The sequence below is a fragment of the Bos indicus genome, chromosome 14 (assembly GCF_029378745.1).
Source record: "Bos indicus isolate NIAB-ARS_2022 breed Sahiwal x Tharparkar chromosome 14, NIAB-ARS_B.indTharparkar_mat_pri_1.0, whole genome shotgun sequence".
In the NCBI taxonomy this organism is placed as follows: Eukaryota; Metazoa; Chordata; class Mammalia; order Artiodactyla; family Bovidae; genus Bos; species Bos indicus.
The window spans coordinates 6,077,120-6,099,914 of record NC_091773.1 but is presented as its reverse complement, the minus strand read 5'-3'; the positions used below and the strand labels follow the sequence as shown (position 1 = coordinate 6,099,914).

Below are 22,795 nucleotides of genomic sequence, written 5' to 3'. Positions count from 1 at the left end.
GGCCGAGGGCTCCAAAAGAATGTGGCATTTCCCAGGTAGATCTGTCTGGGATGGGCCAAAAAAAGATGCAGGCAGGTGAGAGGGAGTGGGTAGTTCTCCAAACAGGGAGGAATGGCGCTGTTAAACAAAGCATCTTAGAAATCAGCTTGGTAAAGCCACACGGCAACCATGTGAGGCAGACAGCAGTGTTACAACCAGTGTGTAAAGGATGAAACTCAGGCTCCTCCAGCTTGTCAGTGTATACATGCTAAGTTGCTTCAGCATCTCTGAGTCTTTTGTGACCACATGAACTGTAGCCCACCAGGCTTCTCTGTCTATGGGGTCTCCCAGGCAAGAATATGGGAATGGGTTGCCATGCCCTCCTCCAGGGAATCTTTGTGACCCAGGGACCAAATCGGTGTCTCTTATGTCTCCTGTATTGGCAGGTGGATTCTTTACCACTAGTTCCACCTGGGAAACCCCAGCCCATTAGGACAGAGTGTAAATTCATGCTCAGATCCAGTGGGCTCCCAAGAACTTGTGTTCATTCCAAACAATTACAAGATGCCATGCGGTGAAAGTTAACACTTAAATACTGACTCAGGAGCAGTTTTGACACTTTATGTGTCAATGCAGGTGTTTCTGGAAAGTCTCTGGCCACTTTATGGCAAGTCATTCTCTACTCTGCCCACACCTGACAGCCACCTGAGAGTCAGAGGAGCTGACATTCTTTTCTAGGAATATTAGTGGAGTTCTTTGGGTCTTTAGACTTTTCATATGTCTTTGGTAAAAACACTAAACCACAAGAAGTGATTTGTGGCTTAAAGACATTCTTTTCAACTTCCGCTTGGCCATTCTCCCCTTATGTTAACTTAGCAAATAGCACAACATGGTGAGTCTTCTTGACTTGGTCAGGCATAGGTTCTTCTCTACGCATCCATCGGGGGTGTGGGAAGAGAAGAATCTGTTGGTAGCTTCTGGTAGCTTCTGGCTCATTATTAAGTGTCTCTGGGTTGTGTGTGTCAGAGAAGGCAATGGCACCCCAGTCCAGTACCCTTGCCTGGAAAATCCCATGGATGGAGGAGCCTGGTGGGCTGCAGTCCCTGGGGCTGCTAAGAGTTGGACATGACTGAGCAACTTCACTTTCACTTTTCACTTTCATGCATTGGAGAAGGAAATGGCAACCCACTCCAGTGTTCTTGCCTGAAGAATCCCAGGGACAGGGAGCCTGGTGGGCTTCCGTCTATGGGGTCACACAGAGTCAGACACGACTGAAGCGACTTAGCAGCAGCAGGGTTGTGTGTGAGGGTTTCCCACATGGCGCTAGTGGTAAAGAACCTGCCTGCCAAAACAGGAGACAAAAGAGATGTGGGTATGATCCCTGGGTCTGGATGATCCCCTGGAGGAGGAAATGGCAACCCACTCCAGTATTCTTGCCTGGAAAATTTCATGGACAGAAGAGACTGATGGGCTACAGTCCATTTGGTCCCAAAGAGTCAGACACGACTGAAGTGATTTAGCAGGGTTGTGTGTGAATGGGTGTGAGGGAAGGGTCTGTTTGTTTAGGCAACACTATTATAGTGTGATCATTCACATATGAGAATAAACTCACGACAGAGGCAGTATTATTTTAAAAGGGATCATAATGATGAAAGTGATTTTGTGTTATTTGGAGCCAATTTATTTTTATGTAACATAATGAAATGTGGACTCGATTTTGATAACCTCCTCTCTTACATCTGCAGAGTTGCTAAAATGCCAAGCCTTCTTTCGTGTGTGTCCTGCCCTGGGAATTTAAGGTCATGCTGACTTCCGCGGGTAGACTGGTAGGGGCAAAACAGTTGTAACAATGTTGGATTTGTTTCTTACTTAGCAAAATGTTTAGCCTTCTGGCCTACATCACAGTTGAGCTAACCCCTCTAATTTTCTGCGCAAGGCTCACTCTTTCTTCAGCACCAGCCTGTATTTTTATTCTTAAATAATGGGATTGGTCAGACCAAGTGCTGGGCTTTTACAGCTTCTGCTGTGCTGGGGCCTGGTTGTCTGCTGTCAGTGTGGCATGAAGGAGGCCTGAAAAAAAAGTGAAAATGTTAGTTTCTCAGTCACGCTCAACTCTTTGCAACCCCATGAACTGTAGCCCGCTAGGCTCCTCTGTCCATGGGATTTCCCAGGCAAGAAAACTGGAGGGGTTGTCATTTCCTTCTCCAGGGGATCTTCCCCACCCAGGGATCTAACCTGCATCTCCTGCATTGGCAGGTGGATTCTTACCATCTCGTCACCTGGAAGCCCAAAGACGAGGGTGTGTGTGTCAGTCGCTCAGTCGTGTCTGACTCTTTGCGACCCCGTGGACTGTAGCCCACCAAGTTCTTCTGTCCGTGGGAGTCTCCAGACAAGAATATTGGATTGGATTACCATGACCTCCTACAGGGCATCTTCCCAATCCTGGGACTGAAACCAGGTACCTGCATTGCAGGCAGATTCTTTAACGTCTGAGTCACCAGGGACCCCTGAAGAGGAGGGTTCAGTTCAGTTCAGTTCAGTCACTCAGTCGTGTCCGGCTCTTTGCGACCCCATGAATCGCAGCACGCCAGGCCTCCCTGTCCATCACAAACTCCCATAGTTCACTCAGACTCATGTCCATCGAGTCAGTGATGCCATCCAACCATCTCATCCTCTGTCGTCCCCTTCTCCTCCTGCCCCCAATCCCTCCCAGCATCAGTCTTTTCCAATGAGTCAACTCTTCGCATGAGGTGGCCAAAGTACTGGAGTTTCAGCTTTAGCATCATTCCTTCCAAAGAAATCCCAGGGCTGATCTCCTTCAGAATAGGGAGCACCAAATTTAACTACCAAGGAAGACATCTTGACCCAACATTTATTAGAAAGATGTTATGGGAAATATTGAATTAAGTTTAAAAACTTGAAGTTGGATCTGCTCTCACTAGGCATATAACTTTTTTTCTCTCTTTACTTCTGGGGAAAGCAGAAACAATTAATATTCTGTGACGGTGGGCTATTTTTCTTACATAAGTCATATTAAGATATGGGTTCCATTGCCTAGGAGATAAATTATACACTTCGAAATAAAGGAAGATAAAGTGTAAAGCTGGCAACATATCTATGAATATACTTTCTATGCCAGAAATTAGATTTGCCTGCTTCAATTAGAGAATATAGAAAAATCTCTCTTAGTGTTCAAAATGATAAAAGAATTATAAATAGAGGTTTCTGTTGCACATCATTTCTGGTCCCTATGAGGAAAGGAAGACATCAGAATGGTTTCCTTCTTGTAGGCAGCTGCTTGTTTGAACCCAGGAGTTTGGTTGAGGGTTACAGGTAAACTCTTCAACATTCACTTATTTGTGTATGGGTGCTAAGTGTCTCCAGCCATGTCCAACTCTTTGAAACCCTCTGGACTGCAGCCCACAAGGCTCCTCTGTCCATGGGATTCTCCAGGCAAGAACACTGAAGTGGGTTTCCTTGCTTTTCTCCAAAGGATCTTCTTGACCCAGGGATAGAACCTGCATCTCCTATGTCTCCTGAATTAGCAGGTGGCTTCTTTACCACTAGCGCCACCTGGGAAGTCCTGACTCATTTATACAAGTAGGTTAAGCCAGGCCAGGACCTAGTATGGCTCCTAAGTTTAAAATAATTTCCCCTTTGCCGGACTGATGAGCTGGATGCAGGCAATGTCTAAGCATCGCTTAGAATATGTGGCATGAAGCCAAGGAAGAGTAGCCACCCTTTGACGGCTTCTGACGCCTTAACATCCCATGGCTGTCCATCAGTGCATTTAAAATAAGTTTTAAAAATGAGTCTTATCCAGAGAAGGAGGTCTTCCCTACTCTAGGGAAGGTTCTGTAGGTATCTGCTCCCACGTCAAGGGGGTGGGACAAAGTTCTGTCCTGTAGAATCTCGTGGATTCTTCTCCAGCATCCCAAGCACTGGTCTGTCCTTAGTGAGGGCCTACAGGTGAGCTCAGGGTGACTCAGGAGGGCGTGAGCAGCGCAGCACTTATTCAGAAAAGCCAGCATAATGTATCCTCTCTAGTGGTACTTCATTCTCGAATACGCACCAGGCAGGTGTCTCTGAGGTCTTTCTGTGCAGGACCTTAGTCCTTTCTGCTTGTGAAAAACAAGCCTGATGAGGAGTTGTCCTGTGGTGTTTCATAATCTCCCCTCTATTTTCTTTCTGGACGGGATAATGGAACTGCCAATTCGTGAATTGAATAATTGAAGAACTGTTGGCAGCTCATGAGTCAGAAAAAATCCTCCCTTTTGAAATGATTCTTTAGGGTGAACAATAGAGGCTTCCACTTCTTCCTCATCACCTGTCCTCCCATTGAACTGGAAACATTTGGGAAATTCCCTGAGGCCCCGTTCCCTTGGGGGTCCTAGGCCAATCAGCAGCAGCCTTCTTTTCTAGACATCAGAATGAAAAATGGTCATTGTTCTATCATTGAAAAGCAAGTATCTTCAAATAATTATGATTATCCTTTGTAGTAAATATTACAAATATCTCTCCAGCCATGGACTAGAGACCATAATCTAAGTTCTTGTGAGATAAGGGGAGGCTAACTTTCCATAGCGAGGGGAAATCAAGCAGAAATAATAGTAATTTACACCTCTACAGGAATTATGGTTCATACTGTGATGTCGCAAATATATTTTGATCTTTCTCACCAGCACTGGGTAAGGCGATCCAAGATTATTGTTTCCATTTTACAGCTACACCTCAGAGAGGTTAACAGATTTCTATAAGTTCACACAGTCAATTGGCGGTGAAACTAGAACAGAAAAAAAAGACATCTTCTGGCAGAAACCCTGTGATTTTCCTACTATCATCCAAAAGTTGTGAAAGAAGTGGAACACTGCTTTGTTTGTTTTTTTAACCCTTGTTCTGTTTGTGCCATCATTAAAAAAGAGAGAGGTGGATTTTTTAAAATAATTCAATATTCCTTAGAGGTAATTTATATGCTGGGTAAGTTTTTGAGGTTTGGCATCAGAATTCTAGAGTTTCAATTTCCAATTCTAGTATTCATTAACTATGGAAACTTGAGCAATTAAAAAATGTCATTAAGCCTCATTTACCTTAGCTATAACATGATAAAAACCATAATACCTACCTTGTTGGGCCATTGTACATTCAATTAAATAAAAATACATGCACGACACACAGGAGTCTTTAGTCAACGGTGACAGTGGCAATGGTGGTGATGTTGGTAACGAAAGGGGTAATAATAGGAATGGTGATGATGGTGATGGTGATGATGGTAGGAATGGTGATGGTGGTGGTGGTGGTGATGATGGTAACGATGATGATGGTGGTGGTGGTGGTGGTGGTGATGGTGATGGTGATGGTGGTAGTAATGGTGATGGTAGTGGTGGTAATGATGGTAACGATGATGGTGGTGGTGATGGTGTGGTGGTGGTGGTGGTGGTCATGGTGATGGTGATGGTGGTGATGGTGTGGTGATGGTGTGGTGGTCGTGGTGATGGTGATGGTGGTGATGGTGTGGTGGTCGTGGTGATGGTGATGGTGGTGGTGATGTGGTGGTGGTCATGGTGATGGTGATGGTGGTGATGGTGTGGTGATGGTGTGGTGGTCGTGGTGATGGTGATGGTGGTGATGGTGTGGTGGTCGTGGTGATGGTGATGGTGGTGGTGATGTGGTGGTGGTCATGGTGATGGTGTGGTGATGGTGTGGTGGTCGTGGTGATGGTGATGGTGGTGATGGTGTGGTGGTCGTGGTGATGGTGATGGTGGTGGTGGTGTGGTGGTCGTGGGGATGGTGATGGTGGTGATGGTGTGGTGGTCGTGGGGATGGTGATGGTGGTGGCCACAGTGATGGAGTGATGGTAGTAGTAGTAATATCAGTAGCAGCAAAAACAATATTCAGTATGAGAGAAGACTTGACTAATTTTAAGTTTAGCAGAATTTCGTGACCCCCTCTATTGTAATTTTTCTTGCACTGGAAACCAGAACCTCTGGAAAGATGGAACTTAAAATTATGGGGTCAGGAAGAATGAACTTTCCAATTCCTGTTGGGTCATTACCCTTGTGAAGGGCTATTGTATTTTATTTTGTCCTTGGCATTAGAGGATTGAGGTAATTTCATGGGTTTGCACTTGGTCTTTCCTACTATAACAGCTCTTGGGTAAACAGATGACATTTCCTTTCTGCCAACTGATAAGCATGTCCACACTGATTACAGTTTTGAGAACTAGGAAAAGTACTACTGGGAGGGTTTGTGGGTTTAGTGACCTCACTCTGTGGTAGATATATTGCTGTTCACCAAATATCCCAGTTCCTTCCCTCTAAAGCCACGTCTTGTGAGATGATTTTCTTTCCCCACCCCACTGGCTGTTGAAATGTGAGCAGAAGTGACCTGTGTCCCTTTTGGCTCTGTTTCTCCTCTTTCTACCACAAGGGCAGAGATTTCTTGGATAGACACTTACTCATCAGACTTCCCCTATATGCGAGGCTATGTGAAGCACAGAGGAGGCTGAACCATGATGTGACTGAGAAAGAAATCTCTGTTGCCTTTGAAGTTGTTTGTGTGGGATCATTTAACCTGACAGACATACCTCATTAGATAATGATATACTAGGGTGCAGACCATATTTTAATTGTCACTAAATGGAGAAAGCAATGGCACCCCACTCCAGTACTCTTGCCTGCAAAATTCCATGGACAGAGAAGCCTGGTATGCTGCAGTCCATGGGGTTGCTAGGAGTCAGACATGACTGAGCGACTTCCTTTTCACTTTTCACTTTCACGCATTGGAGAAGGAAATGGCAACCCAGTTCAGTGTTCTTGCCCGGAGAATCCCAGGGATGGGGGAGCCTGGTGGGCTTCTGTCTATGGGGTCACACAGAGTCAGACATGACTGAAGTGACCTAGCAGCAGCAGCATAATATCTACCTTAGTTCCTGGAATACAGTAGGTACTCAATAAAGCTATTGCTTAATGACAAGTATCAATAGAAATGTATCTACTATTACTGCCTTACTTTGAAAACCCATAGATATTTCTGAATTTTGAAAGATTGTTAAGTTTCATCTTTCAATTATTTATAAATAATGGTAATGGATCCAAGATCTTGGGCTTCCTTGATAGCTCAGTTGGTAAAGAATCTGCCTGCAATGCTGGAGACCCCAGTTCCATTCCTGGGTTGGGAAGATCCACTGGAGAAGGGAAAGGCTACCCACTCCAGTATTCTGGCCTGGAGAATTCATTCCATGGACCGTATGGTCCATGGGATTGCAAAGAGTCTGACACAACTGAGTCACTTTCACTTTCACTTTAACCTAAGATCTTATACATAACAGGAATTTAATACATACTTACTGATTTTCAAGAACCTGATATGCCTTAACCTTCCTGCCTCCTGTGGCACTTGATAACATATTACAATAGACCCTGAATTCCTCAAAGACAAGAATCTTGTTATGTTTATATTTATTTCCCCACAACCTAGATCATCCTTATCACATTTGTCACAATTTTGTGTCATATGCAACCAGACATTTAATATAGACTCGGTAAATGACTGACTGAATGATTATAAAGAAATATATTTCCCGTGGGTATGTTTTAGGTTGACAGGCTTGACATTATTTAGGGAAAGAGAGGGACATTTCCATCTCAAACAGCATCAGTTTACTCTCCTTAACTAAGAACTAGCCAATGATCAGATATTGACCTTATAGGCCTTCTAATGACCTTATAGTCATATTCACGACCTCAAGTGTCAGATTGCCTGTGGTTTTATTGATTAAAGGTACCTTGTAGAATATAGAACAGTCAGATAATTTTAGATAAAAATTTTGTCATTATTGTTGGTGGTGTGTGTGTGACTATGTGTGTTTCTACCTAATTGATAAGCCCTCCCTACAATAGGGAATTACAAATGGTGTCATTCTGATGGCTAATCTCTGCTGAATTTGATCATAGGAAACACAAGTTGAGAGTGAATTTACTCACATTTATAAAATGTGTGGGGTCCATATGGGTGAACAGATTGCTTTATTCACAGGTTGTCCCATGTGGGGGTTACAGCCAGACATAAATGTCCCTCCCTCTCTGCCCTTGATGTCAGGAAGAATCAGCTTGCGGCAGCCAGGGCTTGTGGTAATTTGGGGCTGACCACATGAACATCAATTACAGACATGTTCTTGGATCTGGATGGTTGGAATGACCTCTAACCTGTCTCCTTGCCTCCCACCTCCCTAATTTAATCCCTTCTTCATTGTTCTGCCAGACTCAGCTTCCCAAATCACCATTTATTTTTATCAGGTTGCTCCAGTCTGCAGTGGCAGAAACAGTCTGAGCCTGTTTCTGGTTTTCCAAATATCACCTTGGTCAGACTTAAAGGATCTGTAATAATACCAAAAAAATTGTATGCAAGCCTTACCTACAGATTAGAACCCAGGGATATTCCTTCTGGGGGAAAGAATTGATCATGGCCATCATCCTGGTGCTTTAGTCTGGGGCAATTGTAAGAATGAGCCCTTCTTTTCTTTTCCAATGTGTGTTCATCCCTCTCTGCCCAGGATCCTGTGCCTTGTTCTGATTGATGCTATCTCATTCTAAGAGGCATTATGGCAAGGTGGTAAGGACTTGGGTTTTGTAGTCAGACTTGGGCTCAGAGCCTCACGATTGCCCCTATCAGCTATTCAACCTTGAGCAAGTGACCTAGACTTTCAGATCCCAACTGCTTTATGCAAAAACCGAGGTAGCACTAGTGACCTCCAAAGGGTAAGGGATGCATTTTGCATGTTTTTGTTGATACATGTTGAACATTTAGTACTGGGGAGCTCTTGTTTAGTCATATGTCTGATGTTTTTGGAATATTAGCCTTCAGTTTTGTTTCATTTTTAAACATTCCTAATGACTCAGAGAGACTTGCATCTCTCTTGGATAACAGAAGGGTTCAGGATTTAGATCAACATTTGTGGAAGACACAGGGCTCCAGTTCGGCACAGACTTGAGATGATGTCAGAGGTCAGAAGCACAGTCATATTCACCTCTGACACTGCTGAGCAGTGAGTAATGGCTGACTTAGGCTGTCTTGCTGGGAGGCCATGATAAAAATTATGGACTTGTCAGTGGCAGTGATCTGGGTTATATCTTTACGTTGGTCATTGTTTATTGTGCCAACCTTGGGTGATCTTCAGATCCACTCAGTCTGAAGCATCCATCATCTGACATCATTCTAGGCTACGAAAGGATATAATCTAGCACTTTCACCCTCTCCCTGGATATCAAGACTCATCGCCACTGTATCTCCCAGCAAACAAGCTGCTTTTTGTACTGTGTCACTGGACATTTTGGGTTTTAAAATAAGGTTTTCCAAAAGATTAAAATCCTGCTGCAAGATAAACGAGCAATGAATTTGGAAACGAATGACTTGGCTTCTAATATCTTTTTGCCTCTCCTTCACTGTCTGGATGTGGCAGAGACACTTACCCTCTATGAGATCTAGTTTCCTCAACCACAGTATCTGCTTCCAGATGATGTAGGGTTGCTGTGCATGATAAATAGGACATTCATGATGTAAGTGCTTCATAAACTCTAGTCACAATAAGGGAATTTTAAAAAAAAGAGAGAGAGAAAGAGAAAGAAAATAGCAAAGAGGGAGATGATTAGGACTGATATAATGCAGATTCCTCTTTCTTGGTAGTCTTTAAACTCCATGACCAAGCTAACTTCCAACAAAGAAGAAGATGGCTTATTTAATATTTATATTTCTCTTGTATTAATCTATCATCAGTACTAATTTATTTTGTACACATTTATTAATTAGTATGTCTATTTCTATTGAGATTAGATTTGTGGAGAGAAGCACAGGTGCTTTTTAAAATTTGATTTGTCCTATAGATTCATTTTATTTGCTCTTAGATGAAAATGATGTGCCCTTACAGAAAGAAAAGAACCATGTTGATAGATGGTTCCCCTATCTAGACAGTGAAGGATATAGTTAAATAGGTAGAGACTTTCCTTATAATCATCAGTGCCTTGTTATAATTAGATTGTGAAGAATGCCATTTAGCTAAAATGCATAGGATCAGCGTCAAGGTATCAGGGATTTAGAACCAAGTTCCTAAGGTACCTATGTACTTGACTTTGAACCACCCTCTGTTAGTGATAAAACATTTTTGTCAAATCACCTAAAGAAAAAGTTTCTTAAAGAGTAAAAGAAGACTTCCCTGATGGTTCAGTGGTTAAGACTCTGCACTTCCAAGGCAAGGGGTGAGGCTTTGATTCCTGGTCTGGGAACTAAGACCCACATGCCATGGTATGTGGCCAAAAAAGAAAAGCGTAAGGGATAAGAGTTGGGATTTGGCTGAGCGTATCTAAGGAGTATTTTTCAAAACATGGTCTTAGAAGTACCCAAGCATTGGACAAATTGCCCAAGTATCATGTTAAAAACACAGATAATAAGACCTAATGAATCAGAACCCTGGGGTGGGGGCCTTAGGACATGAGTGTTGGAGATGTCTCCAGATGCTTTGGAGGTCTGCATCCTGAAGATCATGCTTTGAGGAACAGCATTTTGGAAGTATTGTTCCTGATAAGCATACTGCTAATATAGTTCGATTTTTTTTTAACGTGCAAGAAACTAGAGATACACTGTTAGTTGTATGTCTGATCTGAGATGGACCTGTAGGTGCCATCCTCAGTTTAAATCTTGTTTTGTTTACTTCCAGATGAGCATGTTTCCTTTGGACCCTAACAGCCCACCTGTAACTTCTGCTTTCTCATGTCAAGAGTTGCTGAATGTTCATTCTCCCTTCACAGGTATGGGTTCACCATCTTGGAAGCCGGATGTTTCAGTCGGGAAGGGAGCAGGAAGTAGCGCCATGCCCTTCACTCTATGGATAATGAAGCGTGGATTTGTGATGCTGATGAGGCCAGACCCACATCCTCACCCTCGGGGGTCCAGGAGCCATCCTGTCCTCTCTCTGGGGCTTCCCATGTGTTGGTCACTCAGTCGTGTCTGATTCTTTGTGACCTCATGGACTGTAGCCCAGCAGGCCCCTCTGTCCGTGGAATTCTCCAGGCAAGAATACTGGACTGGGTTGCCACTTCCTTCTCCATCTGGCATGCAATTGTGGGCTCCACTAGTTCAATCTCCTGCTGGTGTCCGGCCAGGTGTGCCTTCCCAAGCCTACCCAACACCACTTTACTACCTGCCGGCTCACCTCGGCCACCACAATCCCATCAGCACTTGAGTGGGATTCACTCTTTACACCTACTTTAAATTTCAGGGCTTTGCCATGCCTGATGATTTCTGCTTAATAGACTCTAGTGTACCTCCTCCCTCTGTTGACAAACCCTCTGCCTTTTCATCACAGGGCCTTTGGAAAAAACTTCCCCAACCTTTCACCTTTTGCCTCCTTCACCTGCAACTGTGTTTCATTCAACAGGCCTCAGCTTAAATGGCATCTCCCTGGGGAGTCAGGCCCCCAAGACTATTGAACCTGGTACTGGAGAATACCAGGCACTTGCCTCGTCTGCAATGACGTTGGTGCATTTCTGGATGATGATGCCCTTGTTCTTTGCATCCTGAATGCAGAGTCCCTGTGAGGAACAGTGTTTCTCATTCATTATTGCATGCTCATCACTTGTTTGTGTGTATGTGTGTTTGTGTGAGTGCACATATGTGTGCTCAGTCATGTCTGACTCCTTGAGACCCCTTGGACTGTAGCCCACCAGGCTCTTCTGTCCATGGAAGTTTTCAGGCAAGAATATTGAGTGGGTTACCATTTCTTCCTCCAGGGGATCTTCCTGACCCAGGGGTTGAACCAGCATCTCTTTCATCTCCTACATTGGCAGGCGGATACTTTACCATGCCACCACCTGGGAAGCCTGTGTAGATGCCTAGTTTAAAGAAAAAAAGAAAGGCCTACATGGGACCATTTTGTTGTTGGAATAAACATTAGGAAAATAGAACCATGAAGCAGAATTCAGTTACCAAGAAGTGAAGTTCATGGTGAGTACAGGATATGAGCTTAGAAATGTCTGTGCTAATACTACACAAAGGCAGCAGCTGAAAATGTAATCATTCAGTTCAGTTCAGTCCCTCAGTCGTGTCTGACGATTTGCTACCCTGTGGACTGCAGCACACCAGGTCTCCCTGTCCATCATCAACTCCCAGAGCTTACTCAACTCATGTCCATTGAGTCAGTGATGTCATCCAACCACCTGTCATCCCCTTCTTCTCCTGCCTTCAATCTTTCCCAGCATCAGGGTCTTTTCCAGTGAGTCTGTTCTTTGCGTCAGGTGGCCAAAGTATTGGAGTTTCAGCCTCAACATCTGTCCTTCCAATGAATATTCAGGACTGATTTTCTTGAGGATGGACTAGTTGGATGGACTAGTTGGATCTCCTTGCAGTCCAAGGGACTCTCAAGAGTCTTTTCCAACACCACAGTTCAAAAGCATCAATTCTTTGGCGCTCAGCTTTCTTTATAGTCCAACTCTCACATCCATACACGACCACTGAAAAAAACATAGCCTTGACTAGATGGACCTTTGTTGCCAAAGTAATGTCTCTGCTTCTAATACACTATCTAGGTTAGTCATAGCTTTTCTTCCAATGAGCTTTTAATTTCATGGCTGCAGTCACCATCTGCAGTGATTTTGGACCCCCAAAAACCCAAGTCTCACTGTTTCCACTGTTTCGTCATCTATTTGCTGTGAAGTGATGGGACCAGATGCCATGATCTTAGTTTTCTGAATGTTGAGTTTTAAGCCAACATTTTCACTCTCCTCTTTCATTTTCATCAAGAGGCTCTTTAGTTCTTCTTCACTTTCTGCCATAGGGTGGTATCATCTGCATATCTGAAGTTATTGATATTTCTCCCGGCAAGCTTGTGCTTCATCCAGCCTGGTATTTCCCATGGTGTATGCTGCTGCTGCTGCTGCTAAGTAGCTTCAGTTGTGTCCGACTCTGTGCAACCCCATAGACAGCAGCCAACACCAGTCTCCCCCATCCCTGGGATTCTCCAGGCAAGAACACTGGAGTGGGTTGCCATTTCCTTCTCCAATGCATGAAAGTGAAAAGTGAAAGTGAAGTCGCTCAGTCGTGTCCGACTCTTAGCGACCCCACGGACTGCAGCCTACCAGGCTCCTCCACCCATGGGATTCTCCAGGCAAGAGTACTGGAGTGGGGTGCCATTGTACGCTGCATGTAAGTTAAATAAGCAGGGTGACAATATACAGCCTAGACGTACTCCTTTCCCAATTTGGAACCAGTCTGTTGTTCCATGCCCAGTTCTAACTGTTGCTTCTTGATCCGCATACAGATTTCTCAGGAGGCAGGTAAGGTGGTCTGGTATTCCCATCTCTTGAAAAATTTTCCACATATAATCACATATATAATTTTCCTAATATAATCATTAGGTTCTCAATAAATCTTAGATAATATGGAGTAAACCTTCCATTCCTTCATGACATTCATCCACTTTCAGCAGGTAAAAACCAGGCAAAGTTTTACCATTCTAGAAGTGTTTTTCCTGAAGTGTTTATGCACCACCTAAGTGATGGGGTTGGATCCCTGAGTTGGAATGAGCCCCTGGAGAAGGAAATGGTAACCAAATCCAGTATTCTTGCCTGGGAAATTACACGGACAGAGGAGACTGATGGGCTACAGTCCATGGAGTCCAAAGAGTCTGACACAACTGAGTGACTGATACTTTTCACTTTTATTTTCACACAATTTTATTGTAAGCCTTTTTCTTTTTAACTCAAAAGGTGTGTTGTTTGAATGTAAATGCTTATTGTTTCATCAGACTGTTATAGACAAACACACACACACACACAGAAAGCACATGCGTGTATTGAAAAGTTGTCTTATAAAGTAATTAAATACATAAAACTGGGAATCCAACATTCTGAATTTAAATATAAGCATCGGCATATGCCATCTTACTGGAGTGGACAAGTTATAATCTCCCTGGAGCATACTATATTATTTATGAAATGTAGTTAGTAATACTACCTTCCTCAACAAACCGTGAAGAGGATTAAATAAGGTATTCTCTGTAAAGCAATTAGCAGAGTGCTTAGAGCGTACTTGCACTAAAAATATTTGTTTTTATTTCCATGACACATGTTAACCTAGCCATATTTGGAACTGTGCTAGAGCACAATGTCCGGCCATAAGCAATATTGGCTCCTGAATTATCAGGACTAAAACACCAACATGGTAAACACCCTCTTTGGAGAAGAATAAAGTTTCCATTTTTCCTCCTATCTAATGAATATTTGTATTTCATTGTGCTAAATGAACCAAGATATTTCCAAGCCTCTGTCATTGACCTATGGAATTAGCAACCAACCAAACAACCAGATATCAAATAAGATATTTGTAAACTTGTTAACTTTGAGGGTGGGTCCATCTCCTCATTTTATCCTGTAACCTACTGAATTCTGTGGAGTTATAGGCAATGCTATCTTTCACTATATTTTCAGCTATCCCCTCAGAGTAGCCCTGTACTTGTTTGCAATTCCCTTAGACTTATAAAAGCAGTATAAGGAAAGGGGTTAGAGGGATGAGTATAAGGGTTATATTCATCTTTTCTTGGAAAAAATAATGTATCTAATTTCCAATGAACACCAGATAGAAGGTATTTTTAAAAATTTACTTAAAAGATCCACTGAAGTTTTATCTGAAACTGTGGCTCACATGGTAAAGAATCTGCCTGCAATGTGGGAGACCTGGGTTTGATCCCTGGGTTGGGAAGAGACCCTGGAGGAGGACATGGCAACCCACTCCAGTGTTCTTGCCTGGAGAATCCCCAGGGACAGAGGAGCCTGGCGGGCCACAGTCCACGGGGTCACAAAGAGTCAGACATGATTGAGCAACTAAGCATATGACGTTCAAGAACTGGTCACGTTGGAAGAGTGGGAGGTTTGTTTGTCACTCATGATATTTCTTTTCACGTAGAGATCATCCATCAGTAAAATAGTTCTGTCTTCTCTCCATCATTCACTGAGGTTGAGGAAATGAGGCAAGTTCCATGATGAACAATTTTGGGAGAGGGTATGTACGGTTTGATTCTTCCTGTTACCCTTTCTTGTGACCTTGTCTATTCACAGAAATTGTGTGCTTTCAGTTTGACTCAGCTTTGTTGTAAACTTATTGGTAAAGATCCCAAGTGCACTAAGAAAATCTCATCCCTTTAATCTTTTATATTCACTCAAGTTGCTTCAGAACTCTGACTGGAAAATATATTATTTTTTAAGATTTCGTTCAGTGCAAGGTACCATTCATGTGGAATTTTGATCTGAAGGGTCATTGTTGCTTGTGGAGGATTTTCCATAAGAAAATATCCCCAAATGTGGAGCTGAACCAAGATAATTCCAGAAACTAAGTGAAAAAAAAAAGTGTTGCAATATTTAAGGAATAATTAACAAAAATGGGTCACCCGGAGGCTCATGAAAGTTTTCCAAATAAACATAAAAAATGGAATTTATTGATGCCTTTGACAAGAATGAGTTAGTATAGTGGTAGAGGAAAAAAATGATGTGACAAAAAGACAGAATGAGATATGAACTAGAGGAGAAAAGTTACTTGAGAAATTTTGCTTTTAAGAAGAGGAGAAAAATATGGCAGAAGGGCCTAGGGATATGGACTTGATGCATATTACTTCTTAGAAGGAGGCATTATAGCATATTTGTATGTGATGAGAAATAATTGAACGAAGAGAAAAAATTGATAATGTAGGGAGAGAAACATTAAACATTAGGATTAGTGACATAAACTAGTTCTAAAAGACAACATATTGTATGATTCCACTCAGGTGTAATGTCAAGAAAAGACACATTTATAGACATAAAGTAAATTAGTGGTTGGTTAGTGAAAAGGGTAAATGTGAAATGACTTCTAATAGATTAGTGGCTTCTTCTGGGCATGATGAATATATCCTAAAATTAAATTTTGGTAGTGGTTGTACAACTCTGTAACTATATTAAAAACCACTGGATCATACATTTTATACAGGTGAAGCATAAGGTTGATGAATTTTGTTTCAATAAAGCTATTTTAAGAAGAAATGGGTGGTAAGCAAACACAATGTTAAACATTTGAATACAACTACTCATGCATTGACATTTCAAAGTAATGACAATAATGCTTACTACGCAGAGTTGTAAAGTTCCACAAAGAAATTTGATCTGAGGTGAAATTAACATTTGCTTTCTAAGGAGGTGAATTGGATTTACGCTTAAAATACACACATTTTCTAAGAGTATAATCCAGATATTGCTTAAATTCAGATTTTTAAGATTAGGTAAAGTTTACATTTTTAGAGTCATTAAAAAATGATGCAAATATTTTGTGTTATACACATTCAAAATTAGTAGAGAAATTAAATTTTTAATGAGAATAAAAATCAGTATAAGAGAATCCAAAAGGAAAGAAAATTTTAAGACACTATCACAATAAAAATCAAACAGAAAGCGACACATAATATATTAGAAATAAATTAAAATATATCAGTGGGCACAATTAATTTGAATGGTCTGATTGTCCAGTTACAAGAGATTGCTAACTGCTGCTAAGTCACTTCAGTCGTGTCCGACCCTGTGCGACCCCATAGACAGCAGCCCACCAGGCTCCCCCGTCCCTGGGATTCTCCAGGCAAGAACACTGGAGTGGGTTGCCATTTCCTTCTCCAATGCGTGAAAATGAAAAGTGAAAGTGAAGTCGCTCAGTCGTGCCCGACCCTCAGGGACCCCATGGACTGCAGCCTTCCAGGTTCCTCCATCCATGGGATTTTCCAGGCAAGAGTACTGGAGTGGGGTGCCATTGCCTTCTCCGTACAAGAGATTAGAAAGAGTTAAAATATTGGCAGATTGGATGAAAAAAATTCAGCTATGTTGCTATAACAGATATATCTAAAACAAAAGAACAGAAATTGGTTGAAAGTAAATGGATTGAAAAATATATACCAGGTTAGAATTGTGTTCATATGCAACTAACAGAAATCTCATATGACATTGGCTTGCAGAAAATAAAACTTTATTTCAATCTCACATAAATGAATGCATTGTTGGAAGGTTGGAGTTTTTATGGTGGCATTTCTCACGGATGATTCAAGTACTTTGGGGAAAGGATAATGAGGGGCAGTCATTAGTCCTTGCCAAATCAAGGGAGAGGTATAATAAAAACCATCCCACTAATCCAGATTACTGTTAGACAAAGTAGACTGTAAGAACAGAGCACTGATGCAGGCAAATGCAGTTCAGTTTGAATAATCATACCTTTTGATGTTAAATTTGACACAAGTGGATCAAAGTCACTGAGCTTTATTTACACGCAGGTGTCAACTTGCTCAGTGATGAATTCATATGCTGAAATGACGACATTTGACATATTCAGCTCTCTTTCCTCTCTCCCTCTCTATCTGTCTGTTTGTCTGTCTCTTTCTCCCTCTCTTCTCTAAAACCACTTCTTGCCACAAACCATATACAAAAATAAAACAGATAAGAAATCCACATGTAACTGCTAGAAGTATAAGACTTCGAGAGAAAAACAGGCAGAAATCTCCATGATGTTCTGGTTAGGCAAGTATTTCAAAATAGGACACAAAAAACAAACACCATAAAGGAGACACAGGTACTTTTGACTTCATCAAACTTAAAAACATTAAAAACATCTGCTATTTAAAACCCATGTTTAATAAAATTAAAAGATAAAATCTAAACTAGGAGAAAATATTCACAATAGATATATTTGGTAAAGTACTGATATTTATTAATAAAAAAATAAAAATCTTTTATAAGTCAATAATGTAAAGGTTAATATTTACTAATTATTGTCATTCATAAATAGAGAAATATTTATTTACAAATATTTTATTTATAAAATTAAATGAACTAAATAAAGGATTTCAAACATGTATAGCACAGTAAAAGATACTCATGTTCATTATTCATTACAGAAATGCAAATTAAACCACAATGATATTACTATTATACCAACACTAACATGGCTAAAGCCTAAAAAGCCTGATGATATCAAGAGTTGTCAAGGATGGGGGGTAATTAGGGGAAGAGGATTAAGAGGTATTAATATAAAATGTGTAAGTCACAAGGATATATTTTACAGCACAGGAAATATAGCCAATATTTAATACTAAATTAAAATGGAGTCTAATCTATAAAACTTATTGAAGCACTGTATTGTACACCTAAAGCTAATATAGTATTGTAAATGAGCTATATTTCAGTAAAATAAGTTTTAAAAGAATGATTAAGGCGTTTAGGTAATCATTTTGGGGTGTTTTTAGTGATCCTGATTAAGGAATGGATTTAATATTCAACAGAATCAGAATACTTCATAGTATGATGGAAGTTTCATAAAATATTTATATATGTGTAATAATCTACATTAATGTCATATTAATATCAGTGTTTATATGAAACATGCTGTCTCAAATCTCTGGTTCCCAGGTCTGGAACTGCCCACATGACCACTAACTAGCCCTTCTCTTTTATCCAGCTGTGACTATTTATTCTGACTCTAATGCTAGCTCTAATTTTATAATCCCAGCCTCGCCTTGGATCTCCTGGCTCAACTTCCCACCTTTCTTTGAGCTCTGTCCACTCATGATCTGGCCATGAAGGTTTACCTGCCGCCAGGTACCAATGTGCAGATTTACGAAGTATAAACACTGTGCTGGGAGGTCTTTCCTCTCTCATTATCCCTATTATCTTGGAATAATTTAACAGCCTCAAGTCCCTCGAAAGACTATCACAGTTAAAAAAAAAAAAAAAAAAACAACTTCCTAGGAGGAGATGAGAGTTGATAATCTAATGGGTCTTTTTCATGTTTTACTGCACATCTCTGTGATAGAAGCAAATGTAATTTTTATGTAGTTATAAGAAGGAAAATTGAAACAGGGGTCATTTTGTAACATTATATTCCTGGGCACTTGTTCCAACTCCTGTCTGCAGTCACTGTTCACCACTCTGGTGTAATTGCATAGGTCATTTGGGGAAAAGCATAATTATACCTTAAGGTAATGTTCCCTCATGCATTATTAAGCTGTGAATTTTTCTAAAGTAGGCAGAGGGAGTGAACTAGGTGACTGGAAGGGAAGTTAGAGGATACTGAATTGGAAGGGGCTTAAGGATCAGGTTCATCTCCTCTGCAGGGCTTTACTCCTGACTGGAATATCATCTTGAAAGGCCCTGACCATCAACAAATGCCTGACCAAATGGCGTCAGCATTTATTTTTATATGATGGTCTCACTCTTTAGGTGGAGGGCCTCTTGAAGGTGATGACTAGTCTAACACCTCCAGATTTTCTCAATATCCAGCACATTGCTTGGGTATTGAGAAGGAAATCGCAACCTGCCCAGGTATTTTTGCCTGCAGGTCTCATGGACATTGCAGCCTACTGGGCTACAGTCCCTGTGGGCTGCAAAGAGTAGGACACGACTCAGCGACTAAACGACAAGCACCCTGCCTGGCACAGTGCAGAAACTCAGTGTTTCCTGCTGAGTGAATGTTGAAGACATTTCCAAGAAAAGGAAATACGAGATGGGCTTTCTTTGACAGATTACGCTCCATTTCCAAACATTTGGGCCAGTGAAAGAGACAGTTTTAGAGTCTGCTGGAACCTGAGTTTCATAAAGGAGAAATGAATGTAGATGGCAAAAAAAGTTAGACATGGAGTTGGAGGTGGTTTAGATAATTGATGTCTGCCAGTTTGTCACTTAACCGTCATAAGTATCAGAATGTTCACACATAAAATGTGGATCACAGAATCTACTGATTAGGTTGTATCAGGTTCGTGGAAATATAGCATCTACAAGTGCTTTCTTGGTGGCTCAGTCAGTAAAGAATCCACCTGGAATGCTGGAGACCTGGGTTTGATCCCTGCATAAAGAAGATCCCCTGGAGGAGGGCATGGCAACCCACTCCAGTATTCTTGCCTGGAGAATCCCATGGACAGAGGAGCCTGACAGGCTATAGTTCATGGAATTGCAAAGAGTCACATGACTGAGAGACTATGCACAAGTGAAGAACACAATGACAAGTTCAGCATAATAATGCAAATGATATTTACCTGCTGTCTTCAAGGCATAGCACAAGATTATTTACATTCAATAAAGCTTTTTTTTTTTTTCCTTTCAATCAATGACCATGCATTAATCAGTTATGATATGCCAAGAAGTGTGCGAGGTTCAGGGGTACAACTGTGACCTAGGTGCAGTCAGGCGGGGGAGTCAGATAAGCCAGCGCATCACCATCCAAGGCAGGGAGCCTTGGCCAGATCTCTAAAGGAAGAGATTTGTCTTTAATTCACTTTTTAACTCCTTAAAGAAGGAAATACACTTGCAAATTAACCAGATAGAGGTTAATGAACTATGATATTCAAAGTGCCTGTACTAGAGCTTGGCACATAATCTGTGCTCAGTAAACATTAGCTATGTTATTAGGTAAGGAGATGCCTACTGACCTCATTTTTCTTGTTAGAAAAACAATTATAAATATGAAACAAAGTAAAGCTGGAAAATGAGAGAGTGGCAGGGACTGAGTCAGAAAAGGCATTGCAGAGACGGTGACTTTGGGGAGAAGAACTGAATTAATAAAAGGAGAAAGCAAGAAAAACAGTAAGTAGGAAGAGTATTCTAGACAGAGGAAACAGACAGAAGACAAGACACTAAGCAGAGGATTGGTTGGCGAGCTCAAGGGATATTATGTAAAGACAGCAAACTGACGTACAAGAGGCACTCAGCAAGTACTCAATACGTGAAGTCCTCACCTTTTATAAATTGCTTTCATGTAGGTTACTGTATTCATCCTTATACCTGTTCCAAGATGATGTTTCATGAAAGAGACTGAAAAAAGGGTTTGCTCTGGGTTTCATAGCTACTCTGTGAGGCAAGCAGGTCTTAGACCCACAATTCCTGACTCATTTTGTCATCCTTTATGTATTGTTAGCAGCTGAACTTCTGATTTTCCCTCTGTTCACATTTTCCAGCCCAAATCCCTGAATCAATGTCCTTCCTGTATTTAAGTATGGAAGCTATCCGGAGAAAATACACCTTTAAACAAGATGTTAACTTACATCTCATAGAGTTGTAAGCCCTCTCTTCCACCCACGCACCATATTTCCTTTTGAACAGACATGCTCATACATGCACACTCAGTGCTAGTTATAAAAGAAAAGACACTTGATTACAGGGTGTTTAAGTTTTTAGAGAAGCCAGGATTCCTTTCCATTTCTTCATATCGCATCCTACCTTGGCCACCTTCTCCTTCTCCACTACGTCAGAGCCCTCTGCGATACTAGAGTGTCTGCAGGGTTATGGCATAACCGCACATTATGGAGATGACTGTTGGACTCACACCTTCTGTCTCTGGGTGTTCACACTGGTTTACTCTTGGCAAGATGCGGTTCATAAGCAGGCCTCTGAAATAGACAGAGAGAAATGCTTGTCGTGTTTCGGTCCAGATGCTCTCAGGGATCAAAGGTCCCTTGGCTACGAGTCATTCCCTCGGAAGCTGTGCAGTGGGCTTTGCACAGGGAATCAGGGCCTAATTTTTCCCTGTAGTAACCGAGCATGGTTCTGGAAGCAAGGGTGAGTTGTCTTTGCATTCTTTACCCTCCCAGGTCAGAATGAGTGAAAAAAGGAACATAAGTATCTAAGTTTGAATCCAAACACAGGTAGCTCCAACTGTATAATTTTGAGCAACTTGTTTAGTTACTCTTAGATTTTGTTTCTACCACTGAAAGTAGACATAAAATGTCTATCTATCTTTTTCCTTCCTTCCCTCTCTCTTTCTTTCATCCAAGTTCAACCTGTTCTATTTTCCAGTCATTTATCTCTTTTGGCAGCACATGTGTTCAGGAAGTAATGAAAAGGTCTCCTCTTCTTTCAAGATGTAAGAAACAGGCCTTGAGTTTTTTGAAGACTGAGCCCTCCCCGCTCTGGAGGAGACCAGTGATTCTGCAAACCTCGTTGCTGATGATTTTGATACCTTCTTTTTAAAAAAGATGACGTTTTGAACTAATTATAGATTCACATTGCAAAGCGAGTAAGAGCGGTTCTGTGTGCCTCCCACCTCAGTTCCCTCAGTGCAGGATTGTATGATCATCTGTGACAATATCGCAACCAGAAAAATGGTATTGGCACGATAAAATAAAATAAAATACCTGCTTTTAGGGATCCTGCGTAACGTTTTGGCGCTCATATTGTAGCATTCACTTTTTCTTTCTCTAAAATTTCTATCTGAGGGAGTTATACACAGAAATACAGGATCTATTCATGTCTGAACAAAAGCCTAACACTGCTAATGAGGGGATCTTGGGTAAAAACTGGATTGGAGAAACTTGGTGAGGCTGCAGGTTTCAGTGAAATTCCATTTCCCCTTCTCTATCTTCAGAGTTCATGCACTTTCATTCCAGAGAGAACACAACACTCACAGAAGTTAGGGACAAGACTAGGTCTGCCCTGGACAAAGTAGGCTCTGTCTCAAGTTGCTGAGCCCTGAAGCGTCCAGAGTGGGCACACAGGAGCATCCTTTAGCTCACCATTCATTATCAGAGCAGGAGATGTAAGAGGGAGACTAATGGTGACCTTCAAAGACAATAACCCGGTTTCCTGGAAAAGTGTGCAGCCTAATACGTCTTCTGACTTTCAGCTTCTCTCAACTTCTCCTCCTCTGGGACAGACAGTTCCGGCCCAGGGAAGATGTGTGTTGAGACAGGCAGAGGGAGCATAAAGGGGTAGAGAGGGTTTTCATCACATACCTCATAGGGTATCTAAGAGGATTTTATGAACCAGTACCAGCAAGA

The 22,795-nt window shown here is 41.6% G+C and overlaps 2 long non-coding RNA genes across 2 annotated transcripts in view; one reads left to right on the top strand and one right to left on the bottom strand.

Annotated features, from left to right (window-relative positions):
• Window positions 1–1,659: 1,659 nt before the first annotated feature.
• On the bottom strand, window positions 1,660–10,928 carry LOC139186794 (uncharacterized). Its single transcript, XR_011570403.1, has 3 exons — window positions 10,722–10,928; window positions 9,447–9,551; window positions 1,660–2,049 (listed from the first exon to the last, which is right to left on the bottom strand). It is a non-coding gene; the product is annotated as an uncharacterized lncRNA (long non-coding RNA).
• A 3,981-nt stretch (window positions 10,929–14,909) lies between these two features.
• Window positions 14,910–22,795, top strand: part of LOC109568314 (uncharacterized) — a 69,520-nt gene continuing 61,634 nt past the window's right edge. The window contains exon 1 of the long non-coding RNA XR_002182227.2: window positions 14,910–15,024. This is a non-coding gene — a long non-coding RNA (uncharacterized lncRNA). The remainder of the gene's footprint in view (window positions 15,025–22,795) is intronic.